Source organism: Corvus cornix, chromosome 8 (assembly GCF_000738735.6).
Source record: "Corvus cornix cornix isolate S_Up_H32 chromosome 8, ASM73873v5, whole genome shotgun sequence".
In the NCBI taxonomy this organism is placed as follows: Eukaryota; Metazoa; Chordata; class Aves; order Passeriformes; family Corvidae; genus Corvus; species Corvus cornix.
Genome location: NC_046338.1, coordinates 21,924,133 through 21,942,554, shown reverse-complemented (window position 1 = coordinate 21,942,554; position 18,422 = coordinate 21,924,133). Strand labels below are relative to the sequence as shown.

Genomic DNA, 18,422 nt, shown 5'->3' with positions numbered 1-18,422 from the left:
TCATGGCTGGCTCAAGCTGTAATAGATCTCCTGGTTGTTCTGAGAAGAAGATTAAAAATGATCAATATCCAAATCATTAAAAGGAAAGTGGTGGCTTCTGTAAATCTACCTTAGCTATATTTTTCTCCCTGATGAATGCTGGGGGGGAGCCTAGGTTGGTGACATGAGTTTCTATAACAAATGTTTGCTTCTGTTCACTTTCTTGTGGCATGGTCCCTGTTATAGTAAGAATCAGACACTCGGGTGGCCTGAATCAGCATTGCTTTCCTGAAGTCATGCTTGTTTGCACCACGAGGAATCTAGTCTTATGTTTAGTTAATATGGATAAAATGCCAATACTATTATATTTCTTGGACCAGCAAATAAAGGCAAGGACAGATTTCAGAGAATGATGGCAGCTATGATAACTGAATGTCCTTACAACTCTGCTAGCCCCAAATAAAAGGCCAAAACCAAAGGTCTAGTTTAGGGAGGGGAAAACAAAAAGATTTCCCTTGGCTCCTCTGAGCCCTTCATTTGGCAAAGTGTAATTCAACATCTTTTTTATCCCTGCCTACCCTCTCATAGGGGTATGTTTGTGCTCTTTTCCCAGTAGCCTCTCTTACATGAGCTTGTAACATCGCACAGGTCAGAGACCTTCCTCTCTGCACACAATGTGCCAGGCAACTTCAGTGGGATTACATACACCTACATTTCCTCCACTTCCTGGAAAGCCCAAGCCTTAAGAAGACAGCTGTACCACTGTTCCATGGCTGGCACACATACATTAAATAATTATTTAGTACACTTGAAATCCAAGAGAGCCCCAATCTTTAACCAGCCAAGTCTGACACTGTTGGGATCGGATATTTCCGTTTATTTTATGACAGAAATAAGAGGTAATCCCAAAGTCTGTATTTGAAGATGCAGTCTATTTTCCTACTTTTGAGAAATTTAAGGACACTGGAATTGGACTGACCTAGCTCCATTCCATTAAATTGAGTGAATGTGAAAAATATTCTATTATGAAGGAATAGGTTTTCAACAAATTGAAAAAATTTCCCTTTTTTTTTTCCCACTTGTTTGTTGAACAATATTTTCCTTTTGTTTTTCACATGTTGCTTGTTTAAAAATATGGATGTGTAACAGTAGCCTCTGTAAGGAATGTCTATTTACCTACATGTATTATCTATCTTATATGAAGAAAAGTAAAGGCACTTTACAAGCTCTTTGCTTTTCTCTGGGGTTGCCTATGCCCTGTGGCTTGGGCTGAGCTGAATGCCTCACATCCATGAGGAGAAGAGAGAACAACTGCTGACCCTCAGATCCAGCTATTCTTGTAGCTGGAAACATTGTCAGGGGCTGCAAGCATCAAGCTGTCTGAAAGGCCAAAGTTGAGCACTACATTATTGGAGTAGATGACACTTTATTCTTATTCTTCAACAATTCTAACAACTTCGAGTCCCTCGCTGTCCCTTTATGAACACAGATGTCATTTTGATGGGGGGACAGGCAAAATGACAAGAAGGTGACCTGTCAGTGAACTCAGGAGCAGGTGAGGCCTGTCAGCTTCTAATTTCAAACTGGTGTCAGTCCTGAGGAATGGCTGGTATAATCACATTTGTAACTGATCCCCTATAAACTCTGCAAACATTCCCAGTGTGCCTGTTATGAGTAATATGAAATTAACAATTCGTGTTTATGACACCAGACACCAAGAGAATCAAGGAAATTTCAGTAACAGGATCAGCTCCGTCTGTCTTCCAGAGCAGAACACCAAAGTCCCCCAGTCGTAGCCAAATTACTTTGTGCTTATGTTACAATAGGCATTGTTATTTATTTTGAAGACAAACTTTTGTAACTGGGTGTAAAGTGAGGACCTAAGAACTAACCCTTAGTTGAAATTACTCTTTTTAAATTTCTCTCATTCAACCTCTGCCTTTACGATGTTTATGATTTTTAAGTTGAAATTTGGAACCTGACAAACCACACACATACTTCTATCTCGAATTTTTTTAATAACTGAAGGGAAGGCTCTGTGTAAATCTCTCTCAGACACATAAATTACCAGCTGCATGAATACTGCCATTAAGACATGGAGACAAGTGTAAGGGGTGGGGACAGGGCAGGATGCCCGAAAGAGATGGAGTCACAGAGAAAACAAGACATTTGTTCACTGAGTAACTTATCCTTTAATTAATATTAATTAATTAATATTAACCTATCTTCACTGTAGCTGAGCAAGAATGAACACCACAAGTTAGCTTGTCAGACTCCCTTGCTTCTCCGGCATCAGGGAATTTTGTTTCTACAAACTAGACCTTTTCTTCCTGGTTCTGTGTTACATTATCTGTAATTTTTTTATTAGAAAAAGTCAAAATTGCAGTATGTGAGGCTAGATTTGAATTAAAATCAAATACAATCTTGAACCCAACCTAATTAACAAAAGACAGGTACAACTGCAAATGGTCCTTTTGGGGACAATGACAGCCCCAAACCCAAGAGGAAGACTAGGGTGCAAAACTCACATTCATTTTGAGCATATGAGAAAACATAGGAGCATTTTGTATTGCTGCTACCTGAATCTCAAGAGCTTATCCTGTGCAGCTTTAAAATGCACCAGAAATAGCCCATCACACTTCTGAATCTTGAAACCTTCCAACTGTTCTCCACCACTCAAAACCTCATGTCAGCATCAGCCTTGAATCCTGAGGCAGGGGCTACAAGCTGTGCACACTACCATTGATGAGGTCACCTCTGGACCCGTAATACAATGGCTCACTTTAAATCTGATGCACCGAACAATTTTTTGGTGTTTGGACAGGGCATATAGAACCTTGATAAAAATGCCATCCATTCAGAGCTTTCCTAGAACCCAGTGAAATATGTTTTTGTTTTCCTCCTATTTACATGGTTATAGTTCAACATATGGTTTAAATAGAGAAAATTAGGACAGTTTGGGCTTTTTGGTGTTTGGGGTTTTTTTAAACAAGTCAGAATTTCTGTAGACTAACTTCAGAGGGTTTTCTACCAGGAAACCAAGTGGGGAGAGGAACAAAAACAACCCCAACTAGGTTCCCTTCTGAAAGGAAAGGTAGGAAGTGGAAGAACAGGACAAAAACCTTTGTTGAGCTGTTCAGAGTAGACCCTGATCTTGAGGCTGTTCCCCACACACAGAAAGGAGCTGCAGAGCACATCTCTTTTCATGACGTAGCTGATGGTATTTTGAGCACTCAGGTCCTGCACTTTCCCCCACAGCACCACTTTCTGTGAATACAATTACTTTCAGGGCACCTTCGGTTCTCACCAGCTTCAGTTTTGAAATTAAACAAAATTAGTCCTTTCAAGGCAACTGTGGCACGCACAAGAGCATTTAAAAGCAAGAAAGATGGAGGTGGGGAAAATGAGACTCTAAAGAGGTATCCCCATTTTTAAGACTATTAATCTGTGTTACATTGGGGGGGACCGGAACAAGGAAGGCTGCATCACAACGAAGAGTTGAGGCATTTGAGTTTGCCTCCATGTCATGCTGAACAGAGAGTAGCATCATTGCATTGGCTCATTGCATGGGAGATACCTGTGCATAGGTCATTCCACTGGCTGGCTTGGATGTGTGACTGGTCCTATCTCACCCAGCTGCTCTAAATGTTGGCTTAGAATGTTTTCTTCCTGACCCATTGAACTTATAATTAGCTCTACAAAATGGATTAGCAGAGCATACTGAGACCACAACCGAAAGACTTAGAAACTAGTCTGCAAAGTAGGTTCAAATCCTTGCCCTGCTTGATTCCCTCTCAGGCTCAGTCACTGCTATTTCACAACTCATTGCACTTTGCTGGCTACAGGGCACCCATACGCAAATGCCCCTATCATGGAATAATTCCTTTTTTTGCTATATACAGAAAGATCACCACATCTGGGAAACTTTCCCCTCAAAAACAATCCATTTAAAAAGTAAGTTTAAGTTCTCGTGACTCAGTGTTTTCTTTAAAAATAAGAAAAAGGATGTTTCAGTCAAAAACCTGTAATCAACTCAAACTGAAATGGCAAGGTTTCCCCTGCCCTTGGCTGCATGGCAACGTGTGTGCAGCCCCAGGGAATGCATCAGCACCAGTGCAGTGACCCAGTGAAAATCCTGGAAGCAGGCAGACAGCATTAAAGTCATGCATTAAGGAATGTTTGTGTATACTTCTGAGGCAAATTACAGAACTCCCCAGAAATATCTGCAATGTGATGGCTTAGGAAAACCATGTGGGAATTGTACCTCGGACAAGAAATATGCCAGTAACAGAACTAGTGGCTGTATCTTCCCCCTGGAGCTCACCTTCTCTTCTTAAATCCCCAGGAGCCAGAGCTGCAGAGGCAGAGGGGGATACCCGTGGCACACAGCCTTTCCCATTTCCTCTCATAGGCACAAGTCTGCAGAATAACGATACAGATTTATTCGAAGGAGGCACTGTGGAAGCAGATCTGGATGCATGTGGCAGAGCTGGAGGCATCTCACTGTGATTAGTCAGTAGTGAAACAAGTAGTTATTTATGTTGCACACATCTAATGAACGAGAATTAGTCATGGCTCTGATTCTTGCGCAGCTTATCTAATATTGGAAAGGAAACTGCACTGTTTTTTCTAATTCAAAGAGGCTGGGTGAAATAAGAACTGCCTTCTGCCTTTGACTAAATATTAGAAAACTGGTTTCCACGTTCAGAAGCATCTGGGTGTATTTTTTCATATTCTTTCCTTCTCTGAGTTTTCCTGACTTCAGTCAGGAGGTGAAATGCCAGAAATATCCAGAGATACCCTACCAAAACAGACGGCTCCCCTGCGGGCATTGCAGCCCCGGCGGGTGTTTTTCCAAACCACCCCTGAACTCTGAACCTCCAAATCATTTACAGATCCCTTCCATGCAGAGATGAAACCACATCACTGCCTGCCTTTTGCAAGCAGAAGTGTGATGGAGAGCCTGGATCAGCAGAGCTCCTCTGCACAGTCCAGCTGCTTTGCAAATGCAGCTCAAGTGACTCAAGGCTTCTGTGGTTGCAGTTGCAGTCACTGGAGCTGGGAACGGAGGAGTTGTCAGACTCTGTTTGTGCTGGATGCTGTTAAGGTCTGTGGAGCTAGGCACAAGCTGGGCACCCATTAGCTCTGTAATTACCCAAAGAAAACCTTCTCCTTTTTTTCTCAGGGTACAGCCTGAACAAAGCTTAACTAGCCAAAAAACTAGGAGACACTAAATTTCCAACTACAAGCACTGTCTGGTCCAACGGTATTTTGTAAGAAACTAAAGCCTCCTGTCCCTGGTGATAAGCTGGTTTTTATTATGAAATATAACAGTTGTATTGTACATGACTGTTCTGTACAATGCAATTTACAGAGCTGCTCTGGTGACTGCTGTCCCTGACAGGGTGCCCTTTATAACAGGACTTGTATCGCATCAACATTTTCATGATTCTAGGAGAGTAGAGAAAGAAATGTTTCCATAATAGAAAATTCGTGTTAGGTAACTATCATTGAAGTGTGTATGAGATCGGATGTCAAAACATTTTTATTGTTAGCTGGTGGGAATTATACTGACTGACAGCAGCAGTTTAATAACTGAGAAGCAGCATAGTTCGTTATTTGAATTGTTTTTCCATTCGCATTTTGAAGTGATAAAGCCTTAGAAATGCACACAGGGTCCCTGCTCTCACTTTCTCAGGTTGGTACAAGAGGAATGACTGATAAAAGAGATTAATAAATAATGCTTTAACTTTGTCTTGCTACACGGTGCCAAAGTATCCTGGCCTATTAACAGCATAAGCAATGATCCTACATTGTTAAAATGAAGTTAAAATGAGATTGAGCTCACTGTTAAAATGAAGATGAGCCGCAGTACGGGGTGTTTTCCGGACCCTCGTGCCCAGCTGTGGTTCTGTTGCCACGGGCCGTCATTGCCGCTGCCGGCCGCAGTTCCGGCGCTGGCCGCGAGGTGGCGGCCGAGGCGGTGCCATGGCCCGCAGGCCCCGCGGTTCGCTGGGCCGGGAGCGCTTCGGGAAAAACAATCAACCCTCTGCTTCCCGCTTCGCGATGTCCTCCTGCTGCGCGGCTTCCAGAGGCTGCGAACAGTCGTACTGCTCCTTGTACCCTCTGCTCTACAGGCAGGGGAGAACCATTCCCTCAGAATTTACTGTGCTGTCGTTATCTTCACTTGAAAACATTACCTGCTATCACACAACCACCCTGAAACATCCCCAAGCCTTTTGACTTGAACCTTTGCCACCCACGTGTATGGCCACTTACCAAAGTCTCTCATATGCCCTACTCAGAAGAGGGAGGCTGTGACACCCTCTGCCTCGGGCTGTGATGACACCCCCATCCACGTTTAGGTTTTCCACATTTATTTTACTTCTGTTCTTTATTTTAACCCCGCTAAACTATTTCTTCAATGTTTTTGCACCTTGCTTCAGCTTAGAGACTGCAACTGTACACCAGCATATCTGAAAGCTACAGAAGCATTTAGGACAGGAGCCTTCCCCTGAGCTGGATGTGTTTGTCAGATTGTCAGCGTGCACAGGACTTTGCCAAGGAAGTGATGGGAACTACACTGTTGACACAGCATTAATGTTTCTTGCTTCCTGTCTGTTCACATCATTAACCCACGTAGCTGTATAATACCCTTGTGCCAAAGTCACAAAAAACTGGCTTAAATACCTCTCAGAGGTGCTGAGGTGGTTGAGCCCATCCGAATTTGTGTTTCCACAGCAGCCTGCTCTGGTGGGATCCCCACTTTTCAGAACAAAAGCATGCTTTTTACTCCATCTCCAATATCCAGTATGTTCTTAATGGTCTTTTAGATTAGGTCTCAGTTGCCAATAGGCTTCAATAGCAGCCTAAACTTGGAGCTATTTGGGTCAGAATGGTTTAAGGGTAACATCATGGAGGTCACAGGCTTCTGCCTGTGGCTCCGGCACCATAAAAAGCAGTGACAGTGCTCAGTGTCAAGATGCCCTGGCAATGAGAGCAGCTGAGGACTGCAGCTAACCCTGGATTCAGAATATCAAGGCATTGAACAGCATTATAAAATACTAGACGAGAAGGTGGGCAGATAAAAAGGAAGGGAAATAGAAAAGATAAGACATGGAGAAAGAAAAATAGTTGAGAATATATAGGAGAGTTAAAAGGTCCTGATCTGTATTTTTTGAGCCTATTCATGTGTGCGCACAAGAGCATGCATGTGCATGTTACCCCAGCACATGACCATAGGAACTGCTGCTGGACAACAAATAAGAAAAGAAAATGTGGGAGGAGATGATGAATAGAAGAGGAAAGTGGTCTAGAATAAGGAAGCTTGGTATTTTTTGTCTTTAAAGACTGGACTTGCATGAAGTCTTACACATGGAAGAATTGATTGTTTTGAAAATAAATACAAAGATTCACTCCTGGGTAGAGCTATTTCAAAGTAGTAAACCAGCTGGCTCTAAAAATGTTTTTGAACAGTAGCAGTGAAAAACTCTTAATGGTAGCACAAATAGGCAGCCTTAATGAATTCAGTCCTTGCTGGTAAAATACTGCCGTGCTTTTCAAGTCAAAATTTCAAACTGTTTTTGTTTGTTTGCTAGGAGTTCATCTCCCTTTTTTACTTGCATTTAATCGAATGGGATTTTGGTTCTCCCTGTCATTTTGAAGTAGACTGGAAAAGAGGGATAGGCCCCTGTGAGAAATGAATTTAACAACCAAATGCTGTCCCTGAGAAACCAGAGCAGTGCCTCTGTGCCAGGGGGGGACCAGAACAGAAAGAGAGGAGTGAGAAGGGAGGGTCTGTATGCTGCTCACAGGCTCAGCTCTTGCCCAGCTCCCTTTTGGTCTTTATAGGCCACTGGCAAATTTTTTTAAAATGTTCTGAAATCTTAGAGCTTTGAAAGACGCTTGTCCACAAGTGTCATGTGGAGCTCTGGGTGGTAGATGCTAGCTGTCCCTTATTTCATTTACGTGCCTAAGGAAAAGCTATCACCTTGTAAATATGGCATCAGTGCCAAGTGGTCAAGTTCTGGTTTACCTCCTCAGTTCTGTCCAGGTTTCCCCTTAGAAAAACTAAACAAAATCCTGTACTTTGAGTGCTGTTCACACACATGAAGTTTCAGTTTGAAGTGAATTAAAATCACCAGTGGATCTGTTCAACACGTGTTAGGCTCTGCCTCAGTTGCCAGGAAGCCTTATTTTATGTCAAGGGGAAATTTGGGGCATCTTTTACTGGTTTCTCTAGTAAGAAAGTTGTGTCCTAGTCCCACTGTCCAGGAGTACAAAAGCCACCCTGCTTGCTCCCAAGGACAAACCCTAGAGAAACAGGCCACTCATTCAGATATCAGTTACATCCACATCCAGCAGATTGTTTCCTTACCAGGAGATACCAGTTTTAGAAGAATTTGATTTCAGAGTTTGAAGCAGTTCCACAGACCACTTGGGCTTAACCTTCAAATGCCTTAGATAGATATGAGCCTTGAAAATGACCCTCTGCACCCTGGGAACTTTTGTGGGGAAAAAAAAACCACCCAGGGGGTATAGCCTTGACTATGTTGCTGAGTCAGTGAATTGCAGTGCTCCAAATTGCCTGAAGATTTAGTTAACCATGAGTAAGTTTCCTTCAGGTAGGAAAATATAACAGTAATAAGGATTATAGTTTGTGAAAGTTTATGTGAAATACATACATGTGCATATATTTTTAATAGGAAAGGAAAAGGAGTCTAGAGATGGAAGAGATTTGTAATCCAGTGTCTGCTGTCTGGGAAGAGCAAGGAGCTGAGGAGACATATCCAGGAGCAGAGCCATGCTTCTGCAGTGTTGCTCAGAGTCCCAGCACTACCATGCACTCTGTGCCACAGGAACATCCCAGTGCACCCCATGAGGCTGCCGGGAACCTGACAGGGAAAACAGCTGGAGCAGCTAGAAAGCCCATCCAGTTCTCATTGGCAGCATTTTCAGCACTGCAAACAATTGTTACCTGAAATTGCACCATTGATGCTTCAATGTAAAATGCCCAGAAACAAGGAGAGACTTTGTCAGACCTTCCCAGCAGCACTAGGGTAGAATATGGATCTGGGATAAGTGTGATTTTTGTCTTAGCTACGGCTGATCCCAATATTATGCAGGCAACCACCCTTAATGAGAGATAGGGACAATAAATTTTGTGACTTTGTTTAGGCAGTGACATTTCGGTATTGGGGGCAAAATGCTTCACAAAAGCCAAGGGACTCATTTATCTTTTCATACATCTTCACATGTTCATTTCAAAATACAGCTTTTTTGTGAGCTGTGATACCCATTCCAAACCTGAACAGTTCCTGTGGCTCATCTATCACGTATATGTTTGCAGATCACACTGTGTTCTGAGATCTGCTTTCACAGCATTCAGAATGTGCAGCTGCAAATGGAAATGTAGGAGGGATCAGCACTGAGGGGTTTGCATTTAGCATCGACTACTAGAATCCCAAAACTAGAAATGAGCCAGAGGAAACCAGCAGTGCTCTGCTTTGCATATGCTTATGGCCCAGGAGCAAATCCAAGGACCCAGGTCTGATTTCCCAATTCTGCACATGCAGTCCTGCAATTTTTTCAGTATCTGCACCAAGAAATATGTAGGCATCTGAGGGTTGGATTCAGATCTGAAATGAATATTTACTTCTATCAATTAGGAAAAGGTTTAGACAAGTGCTCTGTGATCATTACCTTAACAAAACCAGAGCTTTATCTCTAGAGTTGAAAAACTGTGTTTGAACAGAACAATCTGCAAGTCTATACAAGTTCCTCCAACTCCTGCTGTTTTTAGTACAGGTACCTAAATTGAAGTTAAATATGTGAATTGCATTGCTGTTGTTTTATGTCAGTGACAGAATTTTGTTCCTGTTAAGATTATTTCTACTGTGACATGAAACTGTGTGACAAAGTAAATTAATACAGCAAGAAAGTCAAACTGTCCATACAAAATATGTTGACATAGCTGCTCTATCTTCCTAGCCTTTTCTTTCTATATTTACTTATTTGTTGTGTTCCTTCCTGTAACATGTTTTGGTCACTCTCAACAAAAAACCTCATTACAATAGGGTTTTTTTCAAATTTATGCCAGCTAATTTAATTTCAGGCAGAAATCGAGCCTTGTCATCACTGGCTAATTCTTGCAGCTTGTCTTATTTGAGACACTAATACAAGGAAAATATTTAACAGTACTTAGAAAATTGTTTTAGTAGTAGATGCATAAATTTGAGACCAACACAGTGAAGTTCTGTAAAGCCTACAGCAACTTCATGATCACGAGTATTTACACAAGCTGACTAATCCAAGAGCTTTCACCAGCCAGCCAGTCAGACACAGAACACCCAGCTGCTGTGGCTGGTTTTTGTGGGGTTTGTCTTGTGAACTTGGAATCCTTGCCACAACACTCTTGTAATCACTCTAGCAGTAATTTCAGACAAACTGGTCATGAGATGATAGCCTCAAAGCACAAAAGAAGCTTCAATCTTTTAGTCAAAAAGCATTTTCTCTTTTCTCTGAGGGCTAATTGCTCTGTGCAAGTTCTTGACTATGAATAGCTCACCCTGCCTTCTAACCCAGACTCCACGGTGCTATGAGCTGGCCCCATAAAGCCATTCCCACACAGCTCTGCACTCACCCACTGACCCAGACACTCATTGCTACTCTCAGTGGGGTACTGTTGGCCCAGCCCTACCAGCGTATTGGACAAATCTCTTTTTTTGTGTGTGTGTAAACATATTCACAGATATATTCTCTGTTATTTCGTCAGAGAACAGCAGACACATGTTTATGTAACTGTCTGTGTGATATCTGAATACCTCAGTGTTCTTTGGGATCATACTTAGGCCAGTTTGTCAAAATCTGGGGGAAATACCTCCCTTTGCATCATTTCACCAATTAAATGCCTCACCCTTGCATTTGTTTTCTTTTGGGAGTGCAACATAAACTTGGGGTGCAATTGAGCCTCTGTAAGGTCCTGCTTTACTCACGGAAACCAAATTAAATGCATATATTAGCCAGCATCGATCCACTTAGGACAGGTTAGACTGAAGGGTAGATGTGGTGCCAGTTTCTGTATAGTCCATATAATGTGTCCATCTGCACAGAAGTCACCCAAATTGTTTAGAGCTGCTGCACAATCCATATTTTGAGATCCAGCTGAGAAGCCTCGATTTAGTACCTATCAGGAACTGAATCCAAACGTGCATTTCATATCAAAGCATGTCACCCTGTAACACTGCTGTAATTCATGCAAGTCTTGTAAATTTATATTTCCCCAGATAAAAATAAATATAATATTCTTGTTATTTGTAAAACTACACCAATACAAAAAACCCACAAAAGTCCCCTAAACTCCTACTATACCTTCATTGGAAAAACTGATCTTATGACTGGGCTTGTAAATGTTCTTGATCTTTTTGCAAGGTTGCATGGCAGCATATGGGGCTTAGAATTCCAGCCTCAGGGTCCATCAGGGCTTTAACATTTAACAAGAAACTGACATTTGTCAGTCACATCTATTGTAAGTTTATGCAGCGTATTTCCCCCAGCTATCAAAGTGGACAGACACTGTATTAACAGCTCTACATGTCTCCAGGTACTTTTAATCCCTTTCCTCCCACTCCATTCTTCATTCAGGCAATGAGCTTCAGTCAGACTCACCTCAGTGGCCCAGCACAGCAGTCTGCATTTAGAGGCAGAAAACCTGAATCTTCGCACTGCTGACCTTATTGTTTCACAGACAATCACTTGATTGCAAGTCATCAGGTTTCAGCAGTTCAAAGAGATCAACCTCTGGAAAAGAAAAGCAGAAAGAAGGAATGAACCCATGCACAGGACCAGGGCTCAATTACAACTGAACAGACAAACATGAGACTGATGTAATATAATGTGGATAAATAGTAGTGAAAAGAGCTTCTCTAATCTCTCGTGTGCAGTGTCAGAACACAGCCAGCCAGAAGTTTGCGGCACACCAGTGTGCCTACATGGCCTGCAGGGAAGGCAGTGCTGGCAAGGGCCACAGCAAAGGCTGGGCAGGACAGCTGTCCATCTCCAAGGTCTCCAAATGGAGCAGTTCTGTGTTTCACCCTGTGAGCCCATGTCTACCTTATGCTTTGGTGTAGAGAGAACAAGAGGCTCTCCCTGAAGAAGAGCCAGGGTGGAAAACCATTTGAGAGTGTGTGAACACATCCTCCGCATCCTCATCCAGAGCCATCGCTTTTCTTGTCCCACAATCAGGTGAGTCCAATTAGAAGACATCCAGCAAAGAACTTGCTCCACCCCACCAGCATCCTGCAGCTCTCCCTAGAAAATTTGTCATTTCCACAACAGAGTCAATGAAGATAAATATCTAAAGTTACATAGAATTTACAAAGGTTTAGACTAACAGGGGCAGTTTGGAGAAGGATACCTTTGTGGGTTTATAAACAACTGCTTTTCTTCTACTATTCTTTATAGTTTGTGGTATTGCATGCAGTAAGAACAACTTGGAGACATCAGTGTTATATGGCACTTGGACTCAAATCTAATATAATTTGATATTAGACTCACCAGGGCTTTAGAACTCAAGTGAGGCTGTGAATTTCAAGTGTATTTTTTGATAAACTATTTGCAAAAAAGATGTATTCCAAATGTTTGCTCATTTAATTAGAACATAAAAGATTTTTCTCTTTGACTGGAGCTTGCTTCTGACCCTTCTTGCCTGTGTGTGGTTTGTATTGTTCTGGGCTAATGAGATATAGGATATGTACTAAACATTTACACATTAAAGGCATCCTTCATTCAGCATGAAGGTGTTGATACATCAAGGATACCTCAAACATGCTGAGATTCCAACAACTTGTCAGACAAATTAGCACCTTACCAATCGGGGGTAAAATTGAGTTTCACATTTCTCCCTGGTGGGAAGAAAAAAAATCAAAAATCACTGTAGCTTAATGGTTTCTTTGCAAATAGGAACACAAAAGGCTTTATCACCTCTGTAGTGTAAATTATAGCCCTCACCGACCATCTGATTTTTAATTCATTGGTTTTAAATGATCCCAGGCAGTTCAGAGCAAATCCATTGTGTCTTTCCTCTCTTAGAGGAGACATCTTCCCTCTTTAAGTTCATATCTTTCACAATTATTCAAAATTTACACTTCTGTATTAAAATGGAAGCAAATGAATCTCAAATCTGTGTGCTTCACTAGCATATAACTGCCAGAGGGGTTTAACCCAAACTCTAAGGAATGTGTGGAATTATGGGACTGAATTATGGCAATTAAACTAAAAATATTACATTTTTTTAATGTTTGTTTTTCAGCTGACTAGCCCTTAAAAGAAGCGCTCAGTGCTTCAGATTGCTGACACTCTGCCTGAGACAGTCAGGACACCAGAAAAACCCACAGTCGGATAATCCAGCCTAACCAGGTATCCCAAAGCAATAACTGGGCTGGGAGCAAGGCTCAACCTCAGGTGCTGTAGACACTACAGCAGGAACCAATGACCATTCTTTACCCATAAGATGCAAACCATTTATATCCTGCGGCGATCGTGACAAATTCCTGCCTGCATAAGATTTGGGAGAGGGGGTTACTATCATAAACCTCTAAAGTAAGAATTATTTATGCATCAAAAGGGCTTGCTTTAACTTACATACCTGACCTAATCACAAACATGTATTTTCTAAGATCACGAGATCAGCCAAAGAATATCTAATCAAAGCAAGACGGAGCTTAAGGTTTCATAGAGATCAGTTATAAAACAAAGTTTCCCTTCAGCAACTTCTTCGTTCTCAATAATCTCAAATTTAGCAGGTTTTTTATATGTATACAGGATATATATTTGAGGAGGATTTGCCTGGTTAAAGTTGCTTTTAACTCCTTTCATAAGGCAGTTTCAACATAAGAATTTCATTATCAGCCCTTCTAATTTGTCATTAAACCCTAAAACCTAAACGGCACATACATACATCTTTGTTCCACACCTGGGTATCTGCTCAACGGGACTCTTATCCTATGGCCACAGCTTCTCCTTTACTGAGACAGAACACATAAGACTCAAAATCATACTAAACTCATTATGGAATAGCTGCCTGGGAGAAGAATGTTACCAGAAGCACGTATTTAATTCTGAGTGCCACCTCCTCCTCTGCAGGTGTGTTTTTCAGAGTTCTCAGCACAAAAAATGAGTAGAGCTGTTAGTGCTCACCATCCATAACCAGGCAGACGAGGGCTGCTGAAGCACAGAGATGGGATCGAATGATGACATTTTGGGCATCGCACAGCTATGTCAGATTTGTAAACCAGATTCTTATACAAAGAACTTCATATAAATATCTGGAGAAAATTAAAGAGTTCTATTTTTCATAGTACACGTTTATGGAGCACTTAGAGCAGTGCCCCTGCTCAATAACACATATTAGATACATTAAATAACTTGCACAGGTTTTTGCTTTGAGGGAAAAAAAAAATCCCAAAGAAAAAGATGCAGAATGTTCAAATCCTTAAAAGAGACATTTTTATTCCCCATACATATAGTGACATGATTTATAAATATGTAATTAAAAGGAGCATAAATCTGTAGATAAGTGTTGGTATTTGACTAATGGCAAGCACTAACTGCATGTGGTCTGTTGTGTGGCTACTGGAATCAAGTAGTGAAGAGGATCACAGTTCCTTATTAGTTAGGACCACCTAGAGTGATGGAAAGCTTGAATGATCAAAGAGAAGACGGTTTTATGCTGTAAATGTTGATATACTCCTGAGCTTTCTAACTCATTTTAAGGTCCAGTGTGAACACTTGACATGCTAACTACTAAGCAGGGAAACGAGTGTAGTATTACACTACAAAAGTTCTGTTTGCTTCAAAGATAAGTGAATGGTATTCAGTGTTCTAGTCCAGTCCCTTATTGGATCACCAAATAGTTTTTTATTAGTACCAGAACTCAACAACTTGGTTTTGCCTACCTTAAGCAAGAATAATTAGCCTTTCTTGCTAATAACAGCATATGAAAGAACCTATCCTGCTTCGTCTGAATAGTCACAGTGATCACTGGTGAATTAGGGTGAAAAAAATTCATTACTTAATTTCTTTCTAGAAGCCAGAGTAATCCAGAGTGAGTGTTTGCTTTTCATAACTTAGTCTTGCAGTCCCATGGAATTGTTTCTGCCTTGTCCAAACAGCTGAAATGTTTCAGAGAGGATGAATGTGTCTCTGCAGTATTGTTGGTCATGAGAAGCTGCACCTCATGAAAGGTACAGTTCTTCCTTCGTGAAAGAAGCCTGTTCCCATGAGTGTAAATGCTAACAAAAACATGACTGAAACAAGCTCTGCTTTGGAATGGATGTAAAACTGAAGAGTGAGAATTGTCTTGCAGAATTCAAGTGGTTCTAAATTCTCTAAGCAAGGCTTCAATTTATTCTCATATATCTGAAATTATTTTGTTTGTTGCTGTTCAGACTCCAGCCCTCAGGCTGTTCAGTAGGTTATGGCTTTTGATTCTGGGATTCATCAAATAAAATCTACTCTGGATATAGAAAAGCCTTCTCATTCAAGTGACAGGTGCTGGAAAGTAGTCTGTATTAAGAAACCTGAACACTGATTTTAAATTCTGTCTCTGTCTCAGGAAAAAACCTTAACTTCTAATTGAATAAGATTAGTGATCTCCTCTGAGAGAGCTTTCATTTAACATAACTGAGGGACATAAGCAGGAAACACATGCAGTAAAATAACAACCTGATGCTCCCAGTGAGGGTGAGTTTTAATAAGAAGTTTTACCCTCCTCACATATCAGTTTAGAACTTCTCTTTAAAAGCTCTTCACAACTCTTAACCTGATAACCTTTAAATTCTCTAAAATCACCAGAGTTTTAAGGTGTTAAGCACCTTGGTATAGCCATTACAATTTTTTTATATTTAATATATTTATATTTGTTTTGATACTACATAGAAATGCATATTATTAATTAACCATGAAATATATTTAATGCTTAATCTCACTAAATAAAAAACATACACCAGCTGGAAATATATTCCCAGATATTATATATGGGTTCTTTAAAGCCTGCAATCAAGTAGATAGTTCTCAATATAAAATGGACCACTGCCTAATCAGAAAAGTGGCCCCTCCCTCCTTGCCAGTATCTAAAATCTATTTTCTCCCTCCTAAAATGTCAGGACATCTTTGTTGCAACATCTTGACAGAGGCTGAAGAGAAAAGAGCTGTATGTATGGTCATATGCTCCACTACAAAGTCAGCATCACTTCACAGAGTCCTTGAGCTTGGTGTAAAGATGCCCCAATCTCATTGGAGTTTGCTTTTTCAGACCACTTAATCCTGTACAACACTAGTACAGAATCAGGAATGAGCTCAACATCCAAATTCTGCATTTTTGAAGTCACAATGATAATCCTGGTTTGGGGTTCAACTAGAAAAAAAATATCCATGTTCAGATTTGAGGAATTAATTTAACCTTTTTGAAGAAATTAGAGGCTGGGGCTGTCAACTTTGAACCATCCCCATGTTTAAGGTTCAGACCTCATTAGTTTTGGCTAGGAATACTCTCTAATTACTAAGAGAGTTTCCTCAAGTTGCACTTTAGAAATTCATCTTTTTTGTAAGCTGTAAAGTATTCATAAAAAGCTAAAAACTGTGGGAAAATTAGCATTGATGGATGTTTTCTTACCCTCCATCAGGAAATGATGTACTTGAAACTCATTACAGATCTTCACAGCAACTCTGCTGAATGTGCCTTGGGCTTTGTGCTGATCAGCACACACAGAATTTACTGCATAATTCATCTCTCTTGTGTCACATTTAATGTATAACATGTATTTCCTGTTAATTATGAAAATAAGAAGGCGTCCTTTCTTTTGGAAACATAATCATGAAATTACTACAGAAATTAAGAAACATGGAGTCCTATATTACCTCTTGCACAGAAATAAGAAGAAAGCACTGCAGTAAGTACTCACCAAACAGGATTTTGTTCTTGATGCACCAAGCACAGCCTCTCCCTGTGACCACACCAGGAGAGGTGCATGGATGGGATCCTTGTTGTCCTGCCAGGGTCACCGTTCTCACTGGAGCTGTGGTACGGCATGTGGTCCCCTTAACTTTCCTCTGCTGAGAGAGCCTTGGATGTTTTCATGTCTCTTTTCGTGGATGTCAATGAAACATTAGGCATACTGTATCTCATTTTCCTTATTCAAGGTTGAAGATTATTCAGTAATATTCTACTTCACTTCACCCATCCATCTATATGTGTCTGTTCAGCTTCCCTTACTAAAAGAATGAAGAAACAAAAATCCCATCTCAGCATCATACCCACACCAATACATCTTATGGGTTATATATTATCTGCCATCAGGGGAGGAGAGGGGAAGAGTAAAGTGATGGAGCAGAAGAAGAAAAGGAGCAACACCATAAATCTGAAAACATACCATTATTATTTGGGATAAGAAGGAGGCTCATCTGTACTCAATGGTACATTTGGCCGGCACATTTTCATTGTCACACCGATTATTTCCCTTTGGAGAAACAATCCGGTGCTGGGATTATTTAGTCTGTGGCTGTTCCTCAGGAAAGTTTGATGGGGCCCTTGGAGACCACATATTACCTCTCACTTGTGGGGTAGTCCCATAATTCTTCCTTTTCAGAAACTTTCAGGTGATATTCCCTTTTGTCTCCTGCCCACATAAAAACCTTCATTCATAATTGTTAAGATCAAAAAGCTGACAAGCTGCCTAAAGCAATATAAAGTTGTGTTATCAGTAATAGTGCTGGTGATCTCTAGAGAGACAAATGAGTGTGGATAAAAAGACATATTATCAGTAGTGGCTTTCAGGACACAGGATAAATTTCCATTTCCCCACCTGAAGAAACACCTGTGGCAGAACCCCACTGAAACAATCCCGAAGGACAAGAGCATGACTTTGGCAGCTTCTTCTCCAGGAGGCTTTAACTTCATTGTTTCTTATGCAGATATGAAAAATTTTACTGCCAGAAGTAGCAGTTAAAGTGATCTGGCTGTTAAAAAAAAAATGGCCTGAGGGAAGATTTTATTCTGACACAGCTGATCTCTCTAAGAAACAAAAGCAGCCTTGGCAAGAAGAATTTAGGTGTTTTTAACCTTCTTCTTCTTCAGGGTGGCATTTAAAATCATGTGAGCAAACAGTATACTTAGAACTAGTTACCATAGTATCTGAATTTCTTGTGGCATACTTAAGCATCAGTTCCTAGAGTCACATGGCTGTAAAATCATCCACTTTTTAAAAAATACTCTATTCATGATTGTGAGAAAAATCTAGGAAGTCACTTCTAAACTGACAAAGCCAGGAAGGCCAGGCATACCAAATGTGCTCACTGAGCTGCAAACTCATAGCTTTGAAGTCATTCTCATGATTTCTAGATACTTTCAATATATTTTATTGAAGTGTGGGATGGCAATGCTGCAA

General features: G+C 40.8%; 2 long non-coding RNA genes across 7 annotated transcripts in view; one reads left to right on the top strand and one right to left on the bottom strand.

The window, feature by feature from the left end:
- Nucleotides 1-12,614, top strand: part of LOC104695410 — a 56,801-nt gene extending 44,187 nt beyond the window's left edge. The window contains exon 9 of the long non-coding RNA XR_005602524.1: nt 11,623-12,614. This is a non-coding gene — a long non-coding RNA (uncharacterized LOC104695410). The remainder of the gene's footprint in view (nt 1-11,622) is intronic.
- The window catches only part of LOC120410399, an 85,842-nt gene that overhangs the window by 11,008 nt on the left and 56,412 nt on the right, over nt 1-18,422 (bottom strand). For 4 of the 6 annotated variants that reach the window (XR_005602518.1, XR_005602520.1, XR_005602521.1 and 1 more), the window contains 3 exons: nt 16,941-17,250; nt 11,647-11,778; nt 4,304-4,398 (listed from right to left, as the gene is read on the bottom strand). This is a non-coding gene — a long non-coding RNA (uncharacterized LOC120410399). The remainder of the gene's footprint in view (nt 1-4,303; nt 4,399-11,646; nt 11,779-16,940; nt 17,251-18,422) is intronic. The other 2 variants (XR_005602522.1, XR_005602523.1) reach the window with 1 other exon arrangement.